This window comes from Schistocerca serialis, chromosome 6, assembly GCF_023864345.2.
Source record: "Schistocerca serialis cubense isolate TAMUIC-IGC-003099 chromosome 6, iqSchSeri2.2, whole genome shotgun sequence".
In the NCBI taxonomy this organism is placed as follows: domain Eukaryota; kingdom Metazoa; phylum Arthropoda; class Insecta; order Orthoptera; family Acrididae; genus Schistocerca; species Schistocerca serialis.
The window spans coordinates 759,083,664-759,097,073 of NC_064643.1; the positions used below are offsets into that span (position 1 = coordinate 759,083,664).

The 13,410-nt window shown below is 44.0% G+C and overlaps 1 protein-coding gene across 1 annotated transcript in view; it reads left to right on the forward strand.

Annotated features, from left to right (window-relative positions):
- LOC126485071 (uncharacterized) overlaps window positions 1-13,410 on the forward strand; it is a 777,137-nt gene that overhangs the window by 510,790 nt on the left and 252,937 nt on the right. The gene's annotated exons all lie outside the window — the stretch shown is intronic.

The window sequence follows — 13,410 nt, forward strand, 5'->3', positions numbered from 1 at the left end:
TGGACCCGACAAGTCGTCGGAAGTCCCCTGCAATAAAATTCAGCCACGCTGACTCTGTTGCCGCAATTAATGGCGAAAGTGTCTCCAGTACAGAATTTTGTGCACGAACTGACTTCTCGATTATGTTCGACTGATTCGCTCGAGTTGTCCAGAATGCTCTTCAGACCAATAGCGAACAACTGCGGGGCAGTGACGTGGCGCATTGTCATTCATAAAAATTTCATCGTTGAACGGCTGCAAGTTGACTACAAGTAGCCGCACATATTAATTCGAGCCAGTGATTGTTTCAGTTGAACCCGAGAACCCAGTCCATTCCACGCAAACATTGCCAACACCATTATGGAGCCACCTACAGCTTGCACGGCGCCTTGTTGACAACTGGGACCCATAGCTTCGTGGGATTTGCGGCTCACTCGAAACCTACCAGCACCTCTTACCAACTGAAATCGGGACTCGTCCGATTAGCCCACGGGTTTCCAGGCGTCTAGGGTCGAACCGATATGATCACGGGTCAGGAGAGGCGCTGGAGGCGATGTTTGCTGTTAGCAAAAGCTATCGCGTCGATTGTGTGCTGCCATAGCCCATTAACGCCAAATCTCGCCACACTATCCTAGAGGATACGTCCATCGTACGTCCCACATTCAGTTCTGCGTATATTTCACGCAGCTCAGCTTGTCTGTTATCATAGACAACTCTATACGATCGCCGCTGTTCTCTGTCGTTATGTGAAGCCCGTCTGGCACTACGTTGTCCGTGGTGAGAGGTAATGCCTAAAATTTGGTATTCTCGGCACAGTCTTCACAATGTGGATCGCCGAATACTGAATTCCCTGACAATTTCCAAAATGCAAGGTCCCATGGGTCTAGCTCCAATCACCATCCTGCGTTTAAGCTCTGCTAATTTCCGTCGTCCGGCCTTAATCACGTCGGACCCTTTCCAGACGAGTAAGCTGAGCAGAAATGACAGTCCCGCCAACGCACTTCCGTTTTATACCTCGTGTACGCAATACTACCGCCGTCTCTATGTGTGCATACCGCTATCCAATGACTTCGTCACGTCGGTGTGAATGCACTGATGAAAAGTTTCTTACGTTAGGTCCTGTCTGTTACGATCAGTGCTACAAATATTGTAACAAACCATTTCATGACCGCACCGGTGGAGTATATCCTTGCCTATTGTGCATGCCAATCAATTTCCCGTATCCACGTTAAGGAGGTTTTCTTCGTGGTGAAGATGATATGCCAGTCTTCCTGTGGTCCTTCTAAATAGTCTTAGGTATGAGCCTACGAAGCTGGCTTCAGGTTGGGCAATTTTTCCAAGAAGGCCGGTGTTTTCCAGCACCTTTGGAAATTAGATTTTAAAAGCTTTGGCCAGTTCTTTGCTGAAGAATGCTACTAGCGGAAGCGGGAAATGGTTAATGAAAATTACAAAATTCTGTTCCCGGGTGACTGGCTGGAAGGGTTAAATGCTAAAACAAATTTCATAGCGCGTCTTGGAGCTCGTAAAATCGACAGCGCCGGACGTATAAGAGGCAAGTATTATGCTGTCTATGGTGCGGACATGGCGTTTCTAAGTGTATTTATGAAGTCGGCAGTCACAGGTCCTTAATGATCTACATAGTTATTTTTCAAACACAGAAAGCTTCCACGAATCCGAAGCATGTTTCCGTGCGCCGGCTTGGAATGCTGATTCAGGAATTTGCGGTTTTCTGCGCTTGTGATGCGATTCAGTAGCGACCACGTGTTCGGTAGGCGGGTGCCTCACGCCAGATCACGAGAGCCGTAAGCTAGCTGCAGGTGGCGTTAGACTGAAGCGAATACACGCCATTTAAGTTTCGGAAAACAGCCACAAGTCGCAGTTAGTATTTTTTATTTACCGGTTTCGCACTCGAAATGAACAAGAGCATATCAGAATATACATTATAAGAGACACAGATCGAGGTAATACGGAAAACTTACGCTGATGTACGTAAGATACGCATTCTATTTCCATTATGGCGACTTACCTTTAAAATTGGCTGACAACACTAAAGATCGCGCTTCAAGTTGGATGACTACATTACAGTTCAAACAGGCTGTGCTACAGCATTTAAACTTACGTTTAAAGTACAGTAGTAAGTGGTGACATTGAGAGAGCCAAATATTAAACTGACTGTACAACAGTACTTGCGATATCCATAGCATTTGTATCCGAACGTAACTTACAACTAAACGAATTTAATTTACATGGGTTCTTCCAGTTATCTGATGTGGTACTATAGACAAGCAACCAGAATGTAATACCTGCCGTATTATCCTAACAAATACATTTTTAAAAACTGTTATTTTGAATTTGTACTTGTAGACATTTTTAAATACGTGTTTTTATAATGTATTTTGAAAGATATTTACGTTTTTACATATTTACATTTTGAGAGATAAGCAGTATATACAGATATGAGATGGCTATACATACGCACATACAAGAGGGGGTTGAAATGTAAATTTCGTTTTCTGTAGTTGTAATGTCCACGGTCTAGTGTGTCCACAGATAATTTACAAGTACTGTTCTACATCATTTACTATTGCATTCTAAACGTACTTTAAACGTAAGTTAAAATACTGTAGTACTGCCAGTTTAATTTTTAATGCTGTCAGCCAACTTTAAACGCAACCCTTAGTGCTGTCAGCCAACTTTAAAGGTAAGTCACCATACTGGAAATAGAATATGTACTTGTTGTAATGTCTGTGTAAGTTTTCCGTATTTTCTCAATTCGTGTCCATTACAGTGTATATTCTGATGGTGTTCTTGTTCATTTGAAGAACGAAACCGGCAAATAAAAAATACTAACTGTGACTTGTGGCTGTTTCCAAAAGCTTAGTTTGAACAGTCGCTCCCCCTGCAGACAATGCCTGCTCTTGCTCTGCATGCGATTTGTTTCTATGGGAAATTCATGTATTGTGTTTATGTGCGTCCTTTGAACAATTCCTGTTTTGTTGTTCTGCAGAGTATCGGTGAAAGTTGCAAGGAGCCAGATGGAGTTGGTGTATGAACTATTAGCGGTGTACATTTTTATAGGTGGCTCTCTGAATCTTTCTGATGCTATGATGCTTTTATTAGTGATGGAGGAGTGTGATGATTTCATCCCCCTCTGTTGCCTGGCGACACTTCTTTGGATTTATTTTTGTAATGTACCAGTGCAGAGAACTATACCGGTTCACCAATAAATATTTCTCACTAGGAGACCACAGGGCAGTCGGATTTTTGTATTTTTAAATACTTTTTGTACGTGAAGTTCAGAATTCGAATATCAGTCATTCAAAGCCGTTCGATGCGAATTTCAAAAATCGACTTTGAAGTTTCATTAGCCTCTTTAATTCGCTAATGCTAGGATGGTTTTTTAGACGGGCCGTGTGGCTCTGTGATAAAATGCTCGCCTCCTACATGGGCGACCCAGGTTCGATATCTGGTCAGTGCAAGTTTTTAAACAAAGGTGCATCTAGTACGAGTTTTTCTATTAAGCATAAAATATATTAAGACAAGAAAAAAGTCATTTGTTATGTTTTTCTATTTTAAACAGTATTTACTAAGATTTTCTCGAGATTTACTGAGAGTTGCATTGAACTATTTTTGAAGAGTGATATTTGAGTTCTGAACTCCACTTATCACAAATATAAAAAATATAAAAAATCTATTCGCCGTGTGGTCTGCTTGTAAATAGATCTGCGAAGCAGTACGTCGCGTAACGTGTCTTGCGCGCTACACATGTGGGTGTGTGAATTGCGGCCGCTAGTAAGACTTCGCGCTACACAACGGAACCTCAGACGAGATGCATACTTCAGCATATTAAGTAAAAAAATTTCCCTGAGAATATTATTTCAAGGGAACTACAGAAAGTATTCACTCGCATGCTGCCAAATAAGGTTTTAGACACTGATTAAAGTGTTTGTTGCTTCTGTTCTTGTCTGTGATTTGATACTCCAGTTACTCCTCTCTATCGTGCTGATGGTACACTAGAGGAAGAGGGCAGTGAAGACAGTTCTACTTCGGTCAGTGAGATTCCAGACCGAAGACGTATGTGGACATGTGGACAAGCCCCGGACAGCGGTGGTATACCAGCCGGACTGTCGCCCGCTATACCGCCCGTCAACTTGGAGTGATAAGTCTGGGGTGCCATCTCTTTTCAGAGGGGGACTCCTTTGGTTGTCGTCCGCAGCGCACGTACTGCACAGCGGTACGTCGACGATACCTGTTCTTTTGTACTTGATAGCAAGCCACCCTGAAAAAAGTAATTTGCAATGTTTCTCCATTTTGAACAATCTTTATTAACAACATTTTATAAAATCGGTAATTAATGATTTATATTTACAATGGAAACTAGATTTTCGTATGCGCTACAGTCTGGAGCCGCGCGACCGCTACGGTCGCAGGTTCGAATCCTGCCTCGGGCATGGATGTGTGTGTGATGTCCTTAGGTTAGTTACGTTTAAGTAGTTCTAAGTTCTAGGGGACTGATGACCTCAGATGTTATGTCCCATAATGCTCAGAGCCATTTGAACCATTTTTTTTTCGTATGCAGTACGTATTTTATAAATAAGAAGTAGTACATTTTTCATAAAAAATAACTATTAGATATGTGTTAATTAGCATATATTTGATGATTTGTATATTTAAATGAGTAGATATTCGAAATACCAGCCACGCACGGTGAGAGATTCCACTGCATGGCCTCGTGCTTGCCAAACCATACCTAGGCCAGCCAGGTCGCCCGATCTCTCCCCAACTCAGAACCTTTGTTGCGTTGTGGGCAGTGCCCTCCAACCAGCTCGGGATTTTGATGATCGATCTCTCCAATTGGGCAGTGTTTGACACGACATCCCATAGGAGTACATGCAACAACTCTGTCAATCAGTGTCGAGGCAAATAACTGCTTGCATAAGGGCCAGAGGTGGACCAACGTGTTATTGGTCTGCTCAGTTTGTGAATGTGTTTTCCTTATTAAATCGTCCAATTCTCTGAAACTGTAAGCGTTTGTTCGTCTGTACAGTTCTACCACATCTACAGAGTTCCATTCCGTTCCGATTATTCCTTCACGGTGCGTCGATTTTTTTGTCTTGTAGTTTATAAACGGTGATCCCGTGATGACGTTGAAACTTTCAGAGATGATGAAGAAAGGTAAATGTGTCAATCTGTGGTAAGAGATCCTGTTCCTGAAACTACAGAGTCGAAAGTTATAAGCGAAAGTCGTTCTGATACTTCTAACTATGGAATACATATCTCGGTGCTGTTGTTGCTAGGATTGTAAGGTAGGCAACATTCAGAGCTGGTAGTATGGACCCAAGCAACAACAAAATGTACATTAAACATCCACTCTAATAGCTCTAACATGTATACCGTAAGAACTAGGGACACTTGTTCAGTGAAGAGATAGCTTTCACGGTAGCGAAGATGAACAAGTGCCCATAGCTCTTAACATGTGCATTTTACATCACATCTTTATTAGACATTATTTTCTTGTTTTGGTCCATACTACCACCTCTGGAAGTTGCCTACCCTCCAATTTAGTAACAACAGTACCGGGTACATGCATTCCACTGTCAGAGGTTTCGGAACGATTCTCGCTTGAAACTTTCGATTCTGTCGTTTCCGGACCTGCGTCTCTTGCCTCAAGTCGATACATTTACCAATCATCTCTGGAAGTTCGTAACATCATGACGGATCACCGTGCATTTCAGCACGTGTGTTGGACCACAAGTATAGCGTGCGCAGAAGGAGAATCACGAGTGGAACACCGAACTCAGGTACAGCAATGCCGTTTTCCCCAACTCCACTGCTTTTTGCAAGCGTGATTAGTAACATGTCTAGACGAGTAGCAGTGCAATCTACCGCTTCGCGGGCGGCTGCTGAGGGATTATACTCTGAACTGTACCTGAAGCAGTATTTTTCCTATTGCATCTTGGTTCTTATCCTAAGCTGATCAAGATACTTACTTCTTCCATTAAACCGAAGCCTTTTGCTACTGAAGTAAATCTTGCTGAAGTCGCCCTCAAGTAGAAATAAAAATGAATTATATTAATAAGTCTGTCCATTGACTCATTTTCAATCTCTAGGATACATTGTGTATATGTGATTCTTGAGTTTCTCCCGGCGTATTTGATAGTGCCCGTTGGACACTATAGACCGGCAGCACACCCGTGGATATTTTGACATTGTGTATATGTTTGAGGAGTGAATAACTGGTCATACAATCTACTGTCCCCTTTCACCAAACCTGACACCAGATATTTCGAGTGTAAATCTTTCATGTCATTATCAGTAGAATTTTTGCATCAATCATTTCTCTGCGCCTTAAGAGGTACGTGTTATATTCTTGGCTCTTTAGCTGGGATACCACTCGCTTGCTGTTTGCCTGTAATACTGAAATCAGAATATCAGATCACCGACCCTTCTCGAGAGCGGCAAATGTGACAATAACTTCCACTCGATTTCCAGCGCTCTATGTTCCCAATGTAAACGACTGTATGGACGAAGTTTATGCCCTGGCTTCCTAATATATGCGGTGCCCCAACGACTATGTCAATCGTTCATATAAAGAAGACAAATATTTTCGAGAGCCATAGATAGTTGACCTCTGCCGTAAAGAATGTTTACCGATGTGAAATCAACAATATAAAACGCTTCTTTCTCCACATCGGATATACTGACCTATCCGCTAATCCTTGAATTTTGTCTGATTTTCCGTTATATCAACAACAAGGCTCAGTCAACAAACAACAGATAACTGAAATTGTAAAATAAGACATAGGATATCCAATTTCATGACTTTTGTAGATTCCTACAAAATGTTAAGTCGAGCTCTAACTTCCATGGGGTTTCCTAATCTTGTATGAGCAATTAGATACAACCTTGTACTTTTATCAATGTTTGGAATTCAATCCCACTTTTGATTTGCAAATCGCCCTTGCAGAATCCTAGACCGGAAAATGATTTCGTTCATAAAGAAAAAAAGGGAAAATTAAAGTTTCGTCAACACTAGTTCAACTATAGACGAACACACGAGGAGATCTCCTTCTACCTATACGAAGAAATCAAACTGTACTAGCCTCAAGCGATGTGGAAAACGCACAAGAACTGAAATAAAAAAGAAATGGTTTGAGATTAGGAACGAGGCACGAGGCGGGCAAGCACTTAACCATTCTGCCATTTATCTCTGCCTTGTACCTTTCGTGCCACATTTTGCTCTCATCTTCGATGAGTAAGAGTACCATAATGTATGTAGGTGCAGTTCACGACGTCTGTTCGCCGTCTTTGCGTCAACACTTTTGACTAAAGTTGAATTATGCCGCCGACCATCCTCGATCAGTTACAGGCACTTTGTCGAATTTACAACATTCCACTTCAGTGTTGTTCGATTTATTGATTTAAGTGTCAGGTGGCAGTTGTGAGTTCTTAGAGTCGTTTGAGGAAACCGTCGTGGAGATCAACTGTCGTGGTTATGCGGTTGACAGAGATCGTCGACGACAGCTAGAGTTTCAACAGTGCGCGGGCAGACCATTGCGGGAGAGAGACCTCACAGTATCAATGCACCTTCGTCAACCACGAGACGAGGGTCACTCGGATTAACAGAGACTCAGACGACGTTTGGGCATTTGGTCCACACAAAGTGCTCATTTCAAATAATAGTTTGACGTGTTGAAACAAGGACGACGAAACGCGTATTAGGTGTGATGGATCCTTTTCTTTAGCAGGTTGCTGTTTGGGTCGATGGTGGAACACGATTGAATAGCTTTAGCATGGGACCAATTGCCATCGACGCCGCATGTAACGTTGGCCATCAAGGAGATCGATACAAAGACAAATAGGTCGATTGTGAGCTCCTTCGTGTTCCAAAGAGAGATCTTTTGAGGATCAATCCTTCCGCACGACAATGGAATCCATCGTAGTCATCTCATATCGTACCTAATGAGTACAGGTGATTTCCCTTGCAAGGAATGAACGCCACGTATACAGCAGTTTGAGCAGTCTCCACGAACTGCGAACGTGTGTCGAACGATTTTGGTTCATCTCGCCACTCCAACATTTGTGATGCGTTATGGAGTTTATGTCCCAAGTCGCCGTCTTCAGGAGAAACACACTACAGTGAGATGTCCAGGGACCAACTGCTCATCAGGTACATAAGTTTCATATCACTGCTCTTAGTCTTTCGAGCAGGCATACGAATACGACTTAGGTTTTGGTACTTACTTAGTAACTGATGGTACTGATCTATTTTCTAGGAAATTATTTTCTGTGTGTGTGATATTTTCTGATTCTTTTTGAGTGTAAGTTCCTATTTTCTTTAAGTCTTCTGGTTTACAAACAACCAATTCCATCATATATCAGTACGTTTGTAAGTAGGCTGTTTAGGTTTTTATGTTGGTAACGCCACGTAGTGCTCTGTATGAAAATCACTGACTGTGCTGTGTGCAGTCTGTGGCTCGTTGGACTCATTGTTGGAATATTCGCTTGTGTAGTGTTGCGCAGTTGGATGTGAACAGCGCGTAGCGTTGGGCAGTTGGAGGTGAGCCGCCAGCAGTGGTGGATGTGGGAAGAGAGATGCCAGAGTTCTGAGCGGACGATCTGGACGTGTGTCCGTCAGAAAAAGGAAATTTGTTTAGTTGGATGTCACAAAATTTTATATATATATATATATATATATATATATATATATATATATATATATATATATATATATATAATGACTTTTGAACGCTATTAAGGTAAATACATTGTTTGTTCTCTATCAAAATCTTTCATTTTCTAGCTATGCCTATCAGTAGTTAGCACCTTCAGTAGTTACGATATTTTATTTAGCTGCCAGTATTGCCGCTCGCTGTACTGCAGTAGTTCAAGTAACGAAGATTTTTGTGAGGTAGGTGATTCATGAAAGGTATATGTTATCGTTAATCGGGGCCATTCTTTTGTAGGGATTATTGAAAGTCAGATTGCGTTGCGCTAAAAATATTGTGTGTCAGTTTAGTGATGATCAGAATAAGTAAAGAGTACGTTGTGCATTACTCAGCTGTTTCTGCATCAAATAAAGTAAGAGTTTTTCCAGCACTGTCATTCATAATTTTTCAAAGGGGAAGTTTCACGTTCAGATTGCTCTAAGCACTATGGGACTTAACATCTGAGGTCATCAGTCCCCTAGACTTACAACTACTTAAACCTAACTAACCTAAGGACATCACACACATCCATGCCCGAGGCAGGATTCGAACCTGCGACCATAGCAGCAGCGCGGTTCCGGACTGAAGCGCCTGGAACCGCTTGGTCACAGCGACCGGCTATCAGTACGTATATACCGACATGCCCCTCGCAGTCATTATTGTTATATTCCAATGCGAATATATTCATATTTTATGAAAACTGTTATAATATGCTTACCACAAATCGATTTTGCACAGTTTCATGCTTTTCTGTGAGAATCTAGTTGAGTAGTTATGGTCGGCTAACATTTTCGTTCCAAATGTTTCATACTTTTATCTGTAAAAAATGACTTTATCTTTGCAAGCAGTCTGTTTTTAGCCAAAAATTTTGACTTTACTGTATTAATTCCACGCCGGGTGACGTCACGAAGTTGGAGAGCTTAGGTCGTAGAACATTCTGGTATGTTGCTCTCATCTCTTCCATCTACCTGGTAAAGTTTCCTGCTGTTGTTTTTGTTAAAAATTACTGTAAACCATATTAAATTCTTCACCATACTTAAGAAAGTATTAGCAGCAAACGTGAAATTACCTACCAGGTGCTGACTGAAATACGCATCGCTAATCGTCGCACAACTCCCGCCTGCCGTCGAATGCGCTCTGTGCTGTTCCGGCGCATGCTTTGAAGCGTCGGCTAACGGAGTTCCTTACACCAGAAATTCACTAACTTATAAGAAAACTTCGCAATCATCTTCTTTTTATGTTCTCTGGATACTAACGTCTTATCATATCAACTTAGTTCGCTGGAAGTACTTTTCTGCTCGCCACTATTAAGGACCGTCTACTGCGGCCTATGAGAACGGGCTGCGACATTGTCTTTACGAACCTCAGTGCCGGTTTCGGATGGATGTCCACACTCTTCTCGGTGGTCGCCAGGTTTCACGTTTCACCGTTCCCCTACCGGTTCACAAGCAATGTGCACATTTTGAAACAATTACATATGACAGCGAACATTACTCTGAAATGTGAAATACACTCCTGGAAATGGAAAAAAGAACACATTGACACCGGTGTGTCAGACCCACCATACTTGCTCCGGACACTGCGAGAGGGCTGTACAAGCAATGATCACACGCACGGCACAGCGGACACACCAGGAACCGCGGTGTTGGCCGTCGAATGGCGCTAGCTGCGCAGCATTTGTGCACCGTCGCCGTCAGTGTCAGCCAGTTTGCCGTGGCATACGGAGCTGCATCGCAGTCTTTAACACTGGTAGCATGCCGCGACAGCGTGGACGTGAACCGTATGTGCAGTTGACGGACTTTGAGCGAGGGCGTATAGTGGGCATGCGGGAGGCCGGGTGGACGTACCGCCGAATTGCTCAACACGTGGGGCGTGAGGTCTCCACAGTACATCGATGTTGTCGCCAGTGGTCGGCGGAAGGTGCACGTGCCCGTCGACCTGGGACCGGACCGCAGCGACGCACGGATGCACGCCAAGACCGTAGGATCCTACGCAGTGCCGTAGGGGACCGCACCGCCACTTCCCAGCAAATTAGGGACACTGTTGCTCCTGGGGTATCGGCGAGGACCATTCGCAACCGTCTCCATGAAGCTGGGCTACGGTCCTGCACACCGTTAGGCCGTCTTCCGCTCACGCCCCAACATCGTGCAGCCCGCCTCCAGTGGTGTCGCGACAGGCGTGAATGGAGGGACGAATGGAGACGTGTCGTCTTCAGCGATGAGAGTCGCTTCTGCCTTGGTGCCAATGATGGTCGTATGCGTGTTTGGCGCCGTGCAGGTGAGCGCCACAATCAGGACTGCATACGACCGAGGCACACAGGGCCAACACCCGGCATCATGGTGTGGGGAGCGATCTCCTACACTGGCCGTACACCACTGGTGATCGTCGAGGGGACACTGAATAGTGCACGGTACTTCCAAACCGTCATCGAACCCATCGTTCTACCATTCCTAGACCGGCAAGGGAACTTGCTGTTCCAACAGGACAATGCACGTCCGCATGTATCCCGTGCCACCCAACGTGCTCTAGAAGGTGTAAGTCAACTACCCTGGCCAGCAAGATCTTCGGATCTGTCCCCCATTGAGCATGTTTGGGACTGGATGAAGCGTCGTCTCACGCCGTCTGCACGTCCAGCACGAACGCTGGTCCAACTGAGGCGCCAGGTGGAAATGGCATGGCAAGCCGTTCCACAGGACTACATCCAGCATCTCTACGATCGTCTCCATGGGAGAATAGCAGCCTGCATTGCTGCGAAAGGTGGATATACACTGTACTAGTGCAGACATTGTGCATGCTCTGTTGCCTGTGTCTATGTGCCTGTGGTTCTGTCAGTGTGATCATGTGATGTATCTGACCCCAGGAATGTGTCAATAAAGTTTCCCCTTCCTGGGACAATGAATTCACGGTGTTCTTATTTCAATTTCCAGGAGTGTAGAATAAAATAAACGTAGATTCATTGGGGTTGGCACAATAGAGTTCAGACGGACAACACTTCCAACATCAAGGAAGGAAACAGAACTACTCACACCTTCTGAAACTCTCTTCGCCAGAGTCTGTCGACGATCGTACCTTTTTTATCTTAAACTGCTCTTGTATTGAACTTCATACTACTACTTGACATTTCGTTATTTCTCTAACAATGGACGTAGCTGATACGTGCTAATTTTGTTGTATGGCCTTGTATACTACAAAGGTGGAAAAAATCTCAAAACCAAAAAATAATTAATGTAGTGTAGTGAAATTTCGGAAATACGTTTTTCTAGGTAACATATTTAATTGACTGACATTACAAGATCACAGATTAATGCAAGCTTGAGATAAGCGATTGCAGATGGAATGTTGGTACTTTTATAGCCAGTATAAACGACACAAAGTTGAATGCAAGCATGCAAAACTGCTTGCATTGTGTTGTACAGGTGCCGGATATTAATTTGTGGGATGGAGTTCCATGCTTGTTGCACTTGGTCGGTCAATACAGGGAGCGTTAATGATGATTGTGGATGACGCTGGAGTTGTCTTCCTATGATGTCCCATATGTGCTCCATTGGAGACAGATCTGGTAATCGAGCTCGCCAGCATGTCGACACTCTGTGGAACATATTGAGTTACAACAGCGGTATGTGGGCGAACGATAACCAGTTGGAAAACACACACTGGAATGCTGTTTATGAATGGCAGTACAACAGGTAAAACCACCGGATCCACGGACGAATTTGCAGTCAGGGTACGAGGGATACCCACGAGAGAGAAGATAACCACGAGAGAGAAGATCGACCGTCATACGAAACCGCACCCCAGTCCATAACTGCAGGTGTACATCCAGTTTGTCTAGCACGCAGACAGGGTGGTTGCAGGCCCTCTACTTGCCTCGTGCTGACCAACACACGGCCGTCACTGGCGCCGAGAGAGAAGCAGCTTTCATCAGAAGGCACAACAGACCTCCAACCTAGCCTCCAGTGGGCTCGCGCTTGACACCACTAAAGTCGCAAACTGTGGTGGTTTGGGGCCAACAGAATGCACGCTACGGGACTTCTGACTCGGAGCTGTCCTTGAAGTAACCGATTTGTAACAGTTCGTTGTGTCACTGCGGTGCCAATTACTGCTCAGATTGCTGCTGCAGATGCAATACGATGCAACAGAGCCACACATCGGCCGCGGAGGTCTTCTCTCTCGGTAGGGCCACGTGGCCATCCGGATCCGGTATTCTTGCGACAGTACATTCTTGTGACCGTCGCCGCCAGCAGTCATGTTCCGGGGTTATATTTCTGCCAAATCTTTCTACAATACCGTAGAAGAAAAAACCAGCTTTTCGTAGCACCATTACGAGAGTCACTCCAATAGAAATGAACACTATTTCTTTTTAAATCCATCTTTTATTCCACATGTTTGAAAGTTTTACAGTATGTAGATGCATCCTTTAGGACCAATATTTTCATTTCTCCACATAATTTCCGTCCCTCTTAACTGCGTTACGCCATCTTGGAACCAGCGTCTGCATTCCTGCACGGTAAAATTCTGTACCAATCTGTTGGAGCCACTGTTTGGCAGCGTGCACAAGGGAGTCATCATCGTCAAACCTTGTTCCAGTAAGTCTTTCAGTTTCCCAAAGAGATGATAGTCACATGGAACCAGGTCAGGACTGTAAGGCGGGTGTTTCAGTGTTGTCCATCCGAGTTTTGTGATCGCTTCCATGGTTTTTTGACTGACACTTGGTCGTGCGTTG